Source organism: Camelus dromedarius, chromosome 14 (assembly GCF_036321535.1).
Source record: "Camelus dromedarius isolate mCamDro1 chromosome 14, mCamDro1.pat, whole genome shotgun sequence".
NCBI lineage: Eukaryota > Metazoa > Chordata > Mammalia > Artiodactyla > Camelidae > Camelus > Camelus dromedarius.
Window position 1 is genome coordinate 51,194,837 of NC_087449.1, and position 12,954 is coordinate 51,207,790.

The following is a 12,954-nucleotide window of genomic DNA, read 5'->3' on the forward strand; positions in this document are numbered from 1 at the left end:
CCTGTGATAAAGTTTAACTTACAAATTAGGCATAGTAAGAAATTAACAATAACTAATAAAAAATAGAACAATTATAATGATAGACTGTAATAAATGTGGTCTATCTCTCTCAAAATATCTTATTGTGCAAACCTAATGCTTTTCTCATCTTAACTAAGTGCTTGTCACCTATCGTGGCCATAACTTTTGCAGCTTGAGGTGTGACAGCAAGGGTAGCACAAATTTCTTTTTCCTTTTTCACAATTTCACAAAGAGAAGATTCGTTCTTACTGTAGATCTTAGCGACGTCAGCATATGAATTTTTTTCTTTCCTTATTAAGTTTAGAACTTTCACTTTTCACTTAAAGGAAGCACATAATGGCTTCTCTTTGGCATATTCGATTGCCAGCATCATTACTCTTGTGCTTTGAAGCCATTATTCAGTAAAATAAGGATTACTTAACACAAGCAATGCGACACCTCAACAGTCAATCTGATAACGAGGCAGCTACTGAGTGACCAACAGGTAGGATGCACTGGACAAAGGGAGGATGCTTGGCCTGGGCAGGACAGAGCTGGACTGCCCGAGATTTCATCATGTGACTCAGAACAGCGCACAATTTAAAACCCATGAATTGTTTATTTCTCACATTTTCCACTTAATATCTTCAGACCGTGGTTGGCCGTAGGTAACTGAAACCTCAGGAAACAAAACCTCGGATTAAGCGGGACTATTATATCTCCTTTCATCCCCACATCATCCCTGTGAGGTGAGGGACTATTTTTCTCATTTAACAGAGAGTAAAATTGAGGCTCAGGGAAATTGGGTCACTTGCGCAAGGTCACACTGATTGTAAGGTGCAACCAAGCATCAAAACCAGTCTGTCTGAATCCGAAGCTCAGTGCTTAACCATAGTCACATATCTTGTTTCCAAGCAATCTGCACAGCTGCTCTGGTTGCCTCCTGATCCTTGCAGGCTGTCTTGTAATCACTTTTTCAGGCTGCTGCCACCCTCCCAAAGACAGAGCCTCTGTTCTTCCCTCCATTCCCAACGCAGCACTAGCCCCAGGCTAATTCTGGTTGGGGTGGGATCAAGCCTTGCTGACAGCTTGGGGAAGTTGTGGGGAAATTGCAATTCTGTAAATGAAAACTTGAAATTGATGTCCTGCCAGAAAACCCAAAAATGGACGTCTTCCGGCTCCTCAGCCACGCCCCTCTGGTCCCTTCGCCTCCTCCACTACCTGCCTCGTTAGCAGGGCCTTCCCTGCTCAGACCACAGCCTCCGGTCCCCGCCTTGCCTTTTCTGTGTCCAAACTGTGCCCCACATCCATTTCTCGCGTCCTCCAGAGAAAGAGAACCAGAACAGCCTCTCTAACCAAACAAAAACAAACGCAACAACAAAACACCAAGCTAACCACCTCTCCACCCAAACGACTCACCCTTTATCTCCTGGTGCAAAGTGTTCAGCTCTTTTGGTCTCAGCGTCTCCCTCCACATTCATTCTGAGACTTGTTTGGCATCATTGAAGGCCAAGTAGGTATGTTGTCCCAGAAAAGGCTGTCTTCAGCGGACAATGCTTTCTTTTCCGGTCGTCTTTGAGAATAAAGGAAAAGACTTCAGATGCAGTGGTTTTGTGTAGCAGCTTGTCTGTCATGCTTTATAAATACTGGGGAAGCTGTGACTGTTTGACTTAGAGATGGAATGTAACTTTGCTTACAAAAATTGCTATTAAACTCCTGCGTAACATATTTTAATCTTCTGTGAGCACACTAAAAGCAAAAAATAAATGTGAATAAAATGTTAAAAAAAAATTAAAAAGGCAGTCTTTCACAAAGATGAAATGAAATCTGGCAGCTTTTTTTTCTCTTGTCAACTGTACATAACATAAACATTATCATTTCAGGCAGCTTTTTAAATAGCATTTTTTTTCTCATCCCCACTGTACCCAGCAGGTAGCAGGCACTCCTCCCTGGTACCCCCTGAGTTACTGCTCTGCCTGGCTAGTGGCCTCTCTGCTGGGAGTAACTGGTGATGAGACTGAGAAGGTGGGTTGAGGCCCTGCTGTAGCAACCTGAGATGGTACTTAATTAATGATGTGCTATGTTTCTAATCCATGGGGAGCCATTGAAGGTTCTTGAGCATGATCAGAGCCACACTTTTCTAAGATTCATCGAGTGCGAAATTGAAGAATAGCAGGCGAGGATCCCCAGGGTGGGAAGATGTGTTAAGAAATGGCAAGGGGGTAGCTGGGTCCAGGTTCTAATGACACAGGGCAAGGAGATAGAACTGAGACCCTCACATAAACCAGGACCCTCAAAGAACTACACCTTTGGTGAAAGAGATGAGGAAAAATCTCTCCTCTAGCACAAGGAAAAGAGGAAACCTGTATGTCTCGGCCTGACTTTAGAGTGGGAGGGTAAGTATTTCCCTAGAAATTTATAATCCAAGCTCAAGTTTGGAGTTTGGCTTTACACTATTCATATTGTCTTGGAATCTCAAGCTGAAGAATTAAAATAAAATGTGTTTCTCCAGAACTCTAAGCCTGCTCTGGAGAGACACACCTTCTTCCCAGGACTGTACAGCCTGGGGGCAGCACTAGAATTCCCCTCGAAGGTGAAGGGATCTTTAGCAGGACTTCCAAGGAACAGAAGGCCAGCTCAAGTCTTCTTTTTGGGGGGGGGGGGTGCGGGGGAGGAGGTAATTAGGTTATTTATTTATTTATTTATTTATTTTTAGAGGAGGTACTGGGGATTGAACTCAGGACCCCATGCATACTAAGCATGCACTCTACCACTGAGCTATACCTTCCCCACCACCCCCATCCCCGCTCAAGCCCTCTGTCCGGGTTCTGCCTAGTTTGGGTGGTCTCAGTGTAGGCACTGCCTTTGGAGATTAGACTGAAGGCCACTCAGCAATCTCCCCAGATGAGAGGCAGAGAGAGCCAGCCTCAGCCCCAGGGCCCAGGAGCTCCTTGTGAAGAGCCCCGGGCTAGATTCTGGAGGAGATGCCAAGGAGGAGGAAATAGGCCTCTGTCAGGTCTCTTTGGAAGACATACCAAGTGAGGAATTTTAAATCACCCATGGAACATGTAATACAAACATTCAGCACGAGGCTATGAAATAACCCAGTAATGGGGCTCATCCACGGACAGCATCTCAGAAGAGACATGTCTAACTAGGATCGGGAAGGAGAGAGCCCTGCACGGGGCAGAGGAGATTGAGTTTCACTGTTGGCTCTGCCTCTTGCTGGCCATGTCCTTGGCTAGTCCCTTCCCTTCCCCAAGCTTTGCTTTGCCAGCTAAGTTCTCTTTAGATGCTAAGAGTCTGTGTCAGGCTAGGGGAAGAGGGAGGTCTAGAGGGACTCAGCTTTGAGGCAGGGGAGGCTGAGAAAGGGGGTAGGGGGCCCAGAAGGAGCCGAGGGCAGTAATGGGCTGGACCAGGTGATGGAGAGCTTGGATTTGAGACCTGTGTTCTCATCCGCCTGAAACCCCACACCCTCACACCCGCTCAGTCCCTCACACTGCACACTGGCCTGACCACACCCTGAAACTGCTTTCTCCGTGGTTCCTAGTGACCCAGGTGCCAAAGCCCTTTCAGAGTCCTCATCCTCAGTCTCTCAGGAGCAGTTGACAGTGTTGCTCACTATGTCAGGTGGTCTAGGTCCAGACCCTTCCTGCTTCACACAGTCCTCTTGTGGGTATCAGGCTATTCTTCCTAAACTGCAAATAGAATGTCTCATTCCCTTGCTCAAAAACTTCCAAGGATCTTTTCTACCTGCTGGTTCGAGTACCATCTCATCACCCAGACATGCAAAGCTCTCCAAAGTAGAGTCTCAGTCTCCCTTCCCAGCTTTATCTCACTGCTCGCTTGCACAAACTGCCCCCCAAGCACACCCTCACCCCCCTTTCCTACCTCCCTGCCTTTGCTGGTGCAGCGATTCCCTCCTGGATTCCCTCCCTCCCTTCCCTGCTGGTCGAATTACTTTCTGTCATCCATGCCCATGCACTGCTTCCTTGAAAATCTTTCTCCATCATCCTCAAATGTAACTGTGATAGTTAAGTTGCTGAAGCAAAGACACCCTCAAACACACAGGCTTAAATAAGCCTTCCTTGATCAGGACTTGAGTCAAGGATGAATCACCTATTTTCTGACCCTAGTTCTCCAGTTTTCCTTTGATTCCGTGAGTTATTGGATAACCTCCCAATACACCCCTTATCTGCTTAAGCTACCCAGAATTGGTTTCTGTTGCTTACAATCAATAACCGTGATGGGTTCCCCTGCCTCCCTCCTAGATTTCTATCACCTTTGAGACCCTGTATACACGGGTGCTCTGTGAACAGCGAAACAGTGAAGAGGGGATTTATGATTCCACATGGTGTTCCCCCATCCGTTGTCTCCCATCATCCAGCAGCCTCCGACAGAAGAGAACCAGCAGAACAACTGGCAATCACATTAGCCAAAAGGAATGAAGGGCCAGAAGAGCTAGCAATGAGGCCAAAAATAGAACACTCATGTTACACTTGATAATTACCTCCCTGACTATGACTTTTGCAATTATATAATCCTAAACTTGTTTTCAATGTAAACAGAGAGCAAATAATCTCCAAACCCACTTGCTGATGATTCCTGACTCCATTTAAGTTTAAGTGCTTTGTTTAGATGCTCTGTTACTGAGCTACCGAGAGAGAAAGTGACAATTTCCCCCCTGCAGCTCCTTCTCCAGGCCACACCACCTGCCCTGTCCACTTAGCTAGAGGAAATTGATCCCTTCTCTAAACCCCTCTGAAAGAATTTTTAAATTTACATACACTTTCTGTATGTAAGATTTATGCAAATCTTAAGTGTCCAGTTGGATGAATTTTTATATATTTTGCATACTCCCAGGGGTCCGCTCCCCAGATCAAGACAGAACATTTCTAGAAAATTCCACAGCAGGAACCACTCTTCTGATCTCTAGCACTATAGATTGTTTTGCCATTTCTAGAACTTCATAAAAATGGAATCATGTGGTAGGGACTCTTTTGCTTCTAGCTTCTTTCATTCAACAGGTTTTTGAGTCTCCTGTGTTGTTGTTTTTTTTAAATACCTTTATCACTTTGCACATGAAAGCTTCTTTACTTATGTACATGTGTTCTCTCCTCTGTTAGACTTGGGAGTTAGGTCCATGTGATTGGTACCCCAACAAGATGCTCCACAAATTAGATGCTCGATAAATTCCCAAATGAATTTGCCAGTAAAGATCAGAGCTGCGGACCCACTTTCTGTGTCCCCCCCAGCCGTCTCTGTCATGATGCTGTGAGCATCTTTTGAGCACCCCTGCATGTGCCAGGCTCTGGGCTGAGACTTTATACACAGGGTCTTGAAGGTCATGGTTAACTGGCTTGACTTTTATGTAGGGGAAAGGGGAAGTATTTGAAGATTGTTGAATCTTGGCATGATCTTGCATTTTTTAAAAAGTCTCTTTGGCTACTGAGGAGAGGATGGCCTGCAGAGGGGGCAGCTCGAGATGATAGTAGGGGTGGGAATGGAGATCAGTGGAAAGATTCAGAAGATAGTGAGGGGGTGGAATGATTGGAGTCATCAGGGCTTGAGTCAAGATGATTCACACTCACACAGGCCTCCGGCTGAAGCTACAGGCTGGGTGATGCGGCCATTCACCATGATAGTGCAATAGGTGGGGAAGATGAGGAGTTTTTGTACAGGTTGAGATTAAGATGCTTAAGAAACATCCAAATGAAAAAGTCAAGCAGGCTGTTGGATGGGTGGGTTGGAGCTCAGAGGAGAGCTACAGAGACAGCCCCGAGGATAGTTGACATCTAGATGGTAGCTGAAACCATGGGGAAGAATGAGATCACCCAGGAAGAAGATAAAGCAAGAGGAGGCTAGGGTCAAGAACTGAACCTTTAATGGCTACAAAGAGGAATAAAAGAAGCTGGCAGATGAAGTCCAGAGGAGAGAGGCAGGAGGCAAATGGGAGACCACAGGGTGAAACAAGTAGGAAGGAGTCCTCTGAATTAAAAATGAAGATTGAGATATTTCCAGTGGACTTAATCAGTATGGAAGCCATGGATGACATCAGCTGCTATAAAAATACAAGCAATGATTACTGTTGTCTCAGCCCTAAGGAAAGAGATTATATTCTAGGGACAGGACTTGGGAATCCTCTAAGGAAGGCTCTGGATGCCAGGGGCTTCAGGTTATAGCAATTCTTTCCCCTTTGGGGTCAGGATTTCTTGTCTTTGGAGGAAATAAAAACTGTCTGTGAAGAGCTTCAGACACAGGAAGAATCTCGGAAAACACACTTTTAAAGCATCAACAAGGACATGTGATTAAGCAAGGAAATCACCAGAATCCTGTGATTCATTCATTCAATCAACAACACATTTATTTGAGCCTCTGCCATTTACCTGACACGGAAGTATCAATCCATTGACTATTTCATGAGCAACTACTGTATGCATGGTATTAATCAATTCCAGAAGTCTTTTGTCCTTTCATCAGAGCAGAACGTTTTCTTTATCCATTTTTCTCCCACCAAAGTGGGATAACCCCATTCTTGGCAATTCAGTCTCTCAATTTCCCATGAGTCCATTCCCTCTATCTAGAATGTCCTCCAGCTCATAAATCCCCGTTTTCAAGGCCAAGTTCAGATGTCATTTCCTCCATGAACTTTCTCTAAATGCCTCAAATGTAATCCTCCCTTCTCAGGATTCCTAAGGGCCAGAATAGCTCTTGTCTTCCTATACAGTGTTGATTTCTGTGTGAGGCTTCTGTCTCCCTGGCCAAGCTGTGTCTCTTCTTATAATCCTTAATGCCTAGTAGAGCCCTTGGCAAATTTGTCAAAAATCAGCTCCCCCTTCCCCTGGTCAAAATAGGGCTCTGCACCCCAGACGGTTAGGCAGAGCAGGTATCTCAGAAAATGCTCCTCTAGTGCCACCTCCTGGCTAGATGGGGTATGACAGCTCCTGAAGTCAGGCTTTTTCGGTTCTGGAGTCCCAAATCAACTTTATTTCCTTCCTTCTTTCATTCCTTTCTTCCCTCCTTCTTTCCTTCCTTCCTTCTTTTTCTTCTTTCTTTCTTATCTCCTTCCTTCCTTCTTTTCCTTCTTTCTTTCTTCCATCCTTTCTTCCTTTCCTTCTTTCTTCCCCTCAATGACAGGCTCTAAGTATACTGGTAAGCAAGACAGACTGTTTCTGAACTCAGAGAGTTTAAAATCCACTGAAGACAGTCTCAGACCTGGAGTGTGGTAGGAGCTGTGATCCTGAATGTTTTGACGCCTCAGGAAAGGGGGCAGCTTTGCCTGTCCCTCAGGCTGCCATCCGCAGAGGTCATGATTGGGGTGTGGCTACCTGGACTCTCACTTGGGAAGTGGACCTGTACCAGGAAGGTCCTCCATTTTCCACCCACCACACACTCCCCTTCATTTTTTTTTTTTTAGCTTATTGACAACAAGAAAGAAAAACAGTACACCACATTACAAAACAATTCTGTGTCACTTTTCAATGCCTCTAAATGGCTGATCCTGGAATCCATGTCTTATTCTTGAAACAGTAAGATTGGAATCACAGTGTTAGAGCAGGAAGAGGCCTTCATTCTTTCCTTTGCTCAACCTATAACTACTGATTGAGCACAATTAGGAGCCAGGCACTGTGTTAAGCACTGAGGACATAGTAAGGAGAAAGGAAGGACATGGTACACACACTCAAGACATTGGTGTTCTCTTCGGGGAGACAGGAAACAAAGCAAATACACAACTTTTAAATATTTAGTTATTTATTTTTAATAGGTGGTACATTATATGATTCAAAACACAAAAAGATGCACAGTGAAAAGCCTCCCACTCCTGCCCCTAGCCACCTGGTCCCCTCCATAGAGGCCAGCAGTGTTACCAGTTTCTTCTCTACCCATCCAGAGATAACATATGTATGTACAAGCAAATAAATTTCCCCCCTTATTATACAAATGGTGGTATTCTATACACTCTGCACTGCACCTTGGGATTTTTTTTTCACTTAACAATATATCTTAAGAAATTGTTCTATATCAACACATAGATTTCTCTTTTTTACAGTTGTATGGTATTCCATTGTGTGAATATTGCATGATTTAAAATGTTACATTGCAATAAATGTTATGATGTGAACAGAAAATACGTGGAGAGCTGAATTTTAAAACAACAAGGGAAAACTGGCTTTAGGTAAGATGGTCAGGAAAGGAAGCTCACACTCAGGAAATGACATTGAAGTTAAGTCCAAAAAAATGAGACGGAATCCACCAGGAGAACACGAGGAAGAACGTGCAAGCAAAACAAAGGGTTGCCAAGGCAGGAATGAACTTGGCTAATTGGAGGCACTGGAAACCACTGTGGCTAGAACCAGATGAGGTGGAGGAAGCACAGAGCCAGATGGCAAGGGGCCTCGTAGGCCAGGGTAAGGAGCTCAAGGATGATTCTAAGCGCAACAGGAAGCCACTGAAGGGGTCAAGAGAAAAATGGGCATGCTCTGATTCATACTTGTAAATTCACTTAGGCAGCTACATGGAAGTTGGATTAAAGGATGAGTGAAAAAAGATCAGTAAGGAGGCTGATGCAGTAGCCCAGGCAGGAAATAAAAACAGCATGGAGAGGAGGTGGTGGCAGTGGGGATGAGAAACATCAGCAGTGTTGGGATTTATTTTGGAAGTAGAGTTGATAGGATTGGAGAGTTAACTTCACATAGATCATTTAGGCCAGTTCCCTCGCTTCCCAGACTGACCAAGCATAATGAGTTGCTTGCCCCAGGTCACAGAGCTTCTTAGTGATAGATCTGGCCTGGAATCTAAGGTTTCTGACTCCCAGGTCAGTGTTCTTTCACTCTAGGAAAGCAGGAATTGGGATTGGAGATTAGAAACTATTTTTTTTAATTCTGTTAACCAGTAATTACAGATACATTCAATTTTTAAAAATTGTTTGACAGCTTTTGATTAGCTTCTTTGACTCCTCATCTCAGAGTAGAAAGAGACAGATCTGGGGTTGGTGGAATCTCAGGTCCACCACTGCCTATTGTAAACCCAGAGCAAGGGAGACAGGTAGTGTGGGAGGTGGGATAGTGAATGTCAATAGGATAGTCAGTGGAGACCTTGCTGATAAGGGAACCCCTGCTGAAAAAGGGGTGAGTGGGCCTTACAGATATATAAGGGAAGGGTATTCCAGGTGGAAGACTTAGGTAGGGTGAAGACTGTGACAGGAAACTGGCATGTTTGAAGGGTAGCAAGGAGGACAGAGTGGGTGGAGCAGATTAGAGTGGAGATGTGAGCAGGGAGAACAGGGAGATGGAGGTGGAAAGGGGGGTCAGATGGCATAAGGATTTGTGAGCCGTCAAAGGCTTTAGCTTTTATTCCAAGTGAGATGGGAGCCAGGAGAAAGTCTGAGCTGAGAAGTGACATGATCCGATGTACATTTCCCCAGGATTCCCTGTTGCTGTGTGGAGGACAGACTGTAGGAAGCAAAAATGTAAGAAGAGACCAGCTAAGAGATTGGTGCAGTCATCCAGGTGAGAGAGGATGGTGTCAACCAGTAAGATTTGTTGACACACATGATACAGGATGTGAGAAAGAAAGTCAAACATCACTCCCAGGATTTTGCCTGAGAAACGGGAGAGATGAATGTTATTATATAAGATGGGGCAGGTGAGAAAGGAAGAGGTTTGGGTTGGGAAGTGCTAAGTTTGAGATGTTGGTAAGACATCAGCAGAGAAGGTGAGCTGACAGTTGAATATACCAGAGTTCGGGAGACAGACCTGGATTGATTCTACATTTAGGAGTTGTTGGCACATGGATGGTGTTTAAAGCCACAGGACAGATGAAATCCAGCAAGTGTAGAAGGTCAAGGACTGAGCCCTAGATCACTGTGGCATCAAGAGAACAAGAAACAGAGGAGGAACCAGCCAAGGAGACTAAGCAGGAACCAGTAAAATAGGAGGAAAATCAGGAGGTATGCTGTGCTAGAACCAAGTGAAGAGTTTATCAAGGTCACATGCTGTTTGTAGGTCAAATAAGATGAGAGATGAGAATTAACTACATGAAGTCACTAGTGACCTTGACAAGACCAGTTCCACTGGAATGAAGAGGCTGAAAGCCTAACTGAAGTGGGTTAGAACAAAGAAGTGGAGCCAGTGAGTAACAGCTTCCTCTCTGTGGTCTTGCTGCAAAGAGGAGAAATGGGTGGTACTGACAGAAGAAATGGGAAAAACAGCATGTTTTTATGCTGATGGGAATGACCCAAGAGGTAAAATTGGGATGCGGAAGAGGGAAATTTGATGGAGTTGCGTTCCTGAGTTGGTAAGAAACTGAGTTATGGTGCGCAAATGGAGGGATTCTTTCTAGACAGAAACATCCATAGTCCCAAGAGCACTGGTTCTCAAACTCTTAAGGCTCACCAGAATCACCTGGAGCACTTATTAAAGCACAGATTGCTGGGTCCCACCCCGAGAATTTCTGATTGAGTAGGTCTTAAATGGGACCAAATAATTTGCATTTCTGTTAAGTTCCCTAGTGGCGCTGATACTGCTGGCCAGAGGACCAGGCTTTAAGAAACACTGACCTACAATTATGTGAGGCTAAGGAGATGTAGCCGAGGGAGTTGGTAATAATTCATTCTGATTGCTTCAGTTTTCTCAGTTGAGTAGGAAGTGAAGTCGTTGAACATATGGTGGGATATGAAGTATTGGAGATTTGAGGGAAGGGAGAAGGTATGAAACAGTTGTCTTGTGATAGGAAAGTGAGATGGGGCAATGTTGATGAGTCCCCTCCTGAGGTTGATGATCATGAATTTAAAATAAAACAAGTTGAGTGGTTTTCCCCAGCCACTCTAAACTTTACAGGTGCAGGTAGGTGGAGAGTTGTAAGTAACCAAGATTGTGGTTTGTCAATTAAAATAGATGAAGCAAGAGAAAGGGGCAATGGAGTTGATAAACAGGTGGGGAGGAGGATTATGATGGACCATGGAACTTAAAGCTGGGGGAGAAGAGGCATGAGGTATGGGGAGGTAAAATGAAAAGGTGATGACACACTTTTTTCAAAAGTGCTCTTTTCAAAGCCTTACCCAACTTGTCTTCATCTCTCACCTCTCTGGATTTGTTAGCATGACTCTTCCAGCCTCAAACATTTATCTCGTGTTGTTTCTCTATAGCACTTAATCACATCTGACACATTTCTCTCCACCAGAATTGAAGTTCCATTGAAGGCAGCTTTTAGTTTCCTGCTGTTGCTGCTGCAGTGCCTAAAATCATGCCTGACATTTAGCAGCCCTCCCCCACACTATCCTCCCTAACCAATCCTGGCCCACTTACTCTTCAACCACATGCCCAGGACTGCCCTAAACTTCTGCATCCAAATGATTCTATTTAGAATGACATTCATCTAAAACCAGAGTGCCTAACTCCAAGTTGAAAGGCTTTGGGAAAGCAGAAATCTGGAAAGTTTGGGTTCCAGTCCTTAGGAGGAACAAGATCACAAGGTTAGGGTTCTGCCAACTTGCTTTTGATGACAGAGACCTAGACCTGCTTACCCCAGGATCTTAGAAGGCCATCCATATTAAGCTGTTGAAGACCTGTGTCCTTCTTAAGCAGATTGAAATAGAAAAATTCATGGAATTGTGACTAAGCTGGGGAGGGGGGTTAGTATTATTTTTGTAAAATAACTTAAAATTTATGTGGGTTATATTCAGGAATACACATGCTATATATTATATACTGAATTTACATATATCATAAAGCAAGTTTTTTAAAAGGTTTAGGATAACAAACTGTTATACCAGTATATACATTTTTAAATTCTACATATGTAACTGAACTGGTTGTTTTGTTTTTTTAATTAGAAAAGCACTAGTAGTTAAAATGAACTTAAATCCCTGCAAAAATCATACATCAAGTGGCTTCAGAGGTCAATTTCCTCTTTCCAATGAGGAAACATGTGCACAGAGCAACTCCCTTACTTGCCCAACATCAGACATCTCATTAATGGAGCAGAATGCCCAAGAGGCAAGGGGCTCATGTGGTTTCTCCACTGAGGTAAGAAAAAGCTAGGAAGGAAAATCCAATATTGAAAAAGCCATCTTCTGGGTAGATGCCACTCTTCCCTTCTTATGCATTCTGTGCATATCTCCCACAACTCTAAGCCATATTACAGTGTAATCCTTAAGTTCTGAAAGGACAAAATCTTGTTCATTTCTCTTTCTCCCAGTGCCCAATACCATCAACAGGGGCTCACAAAATGCAGACTGAATGTTTGAATAGATGGAAAATTTACAGGAAAAACTCGACAAAGTAGCAAAACTGGGAATTTCTTCAGGGAGCAGCACCTTAAAGGGCAACTCTAGAGTAACTTTCTTTTTTAAGCACGTGAATAGTCCCTATGGCCAGCAGGTGGGGCCACAATAATAGTTTTCCAAACTTTAAGCCAGCCACAGATTTGAGCATTATCTCAACAGGTAGAAGAAAGCAGTAAGCCATGCATGGCACTGATGTCATCTCTGCCCTGCTGGCAGGGTAGTGTGAAATCCGTTTCCCGTCCCTCAGGCAACCTAGCTCACCTGTGAAGGTAAGGGATTTGGCACTGGCAGAGGCTTTTGCACAGGTGCAAAAGCAATGGCAACACCATCTTGAACCCATATTTCTGACAGTAAAGTAATTGTTTGGTCAGGGCAGGAAAGGTGGACAAAATGAATGGGTGTGCAGAGTGGCCCCCCAAGGCTGCAGCAAGCTAGAGTTGGCGGAATGCGGGAGCATGGAGAGAATCAAGTAAGCAGGACAGAGGTTTGCCTCCCTGTGGGTCACGATGCTGGCTACCATGCTGCCAGCCCAGGGGCTGGGCAGGAGAGGCCATCCTAAGCTCCTAGGCAGGCGGGGCTACAAAACCAGTCCAGGAAACCTGCGAAGCAGAGCCCAGCAGGTAGGTGGAACCTTTTCCAACCCACTCAATTTTGCTGTGGATGGCTTT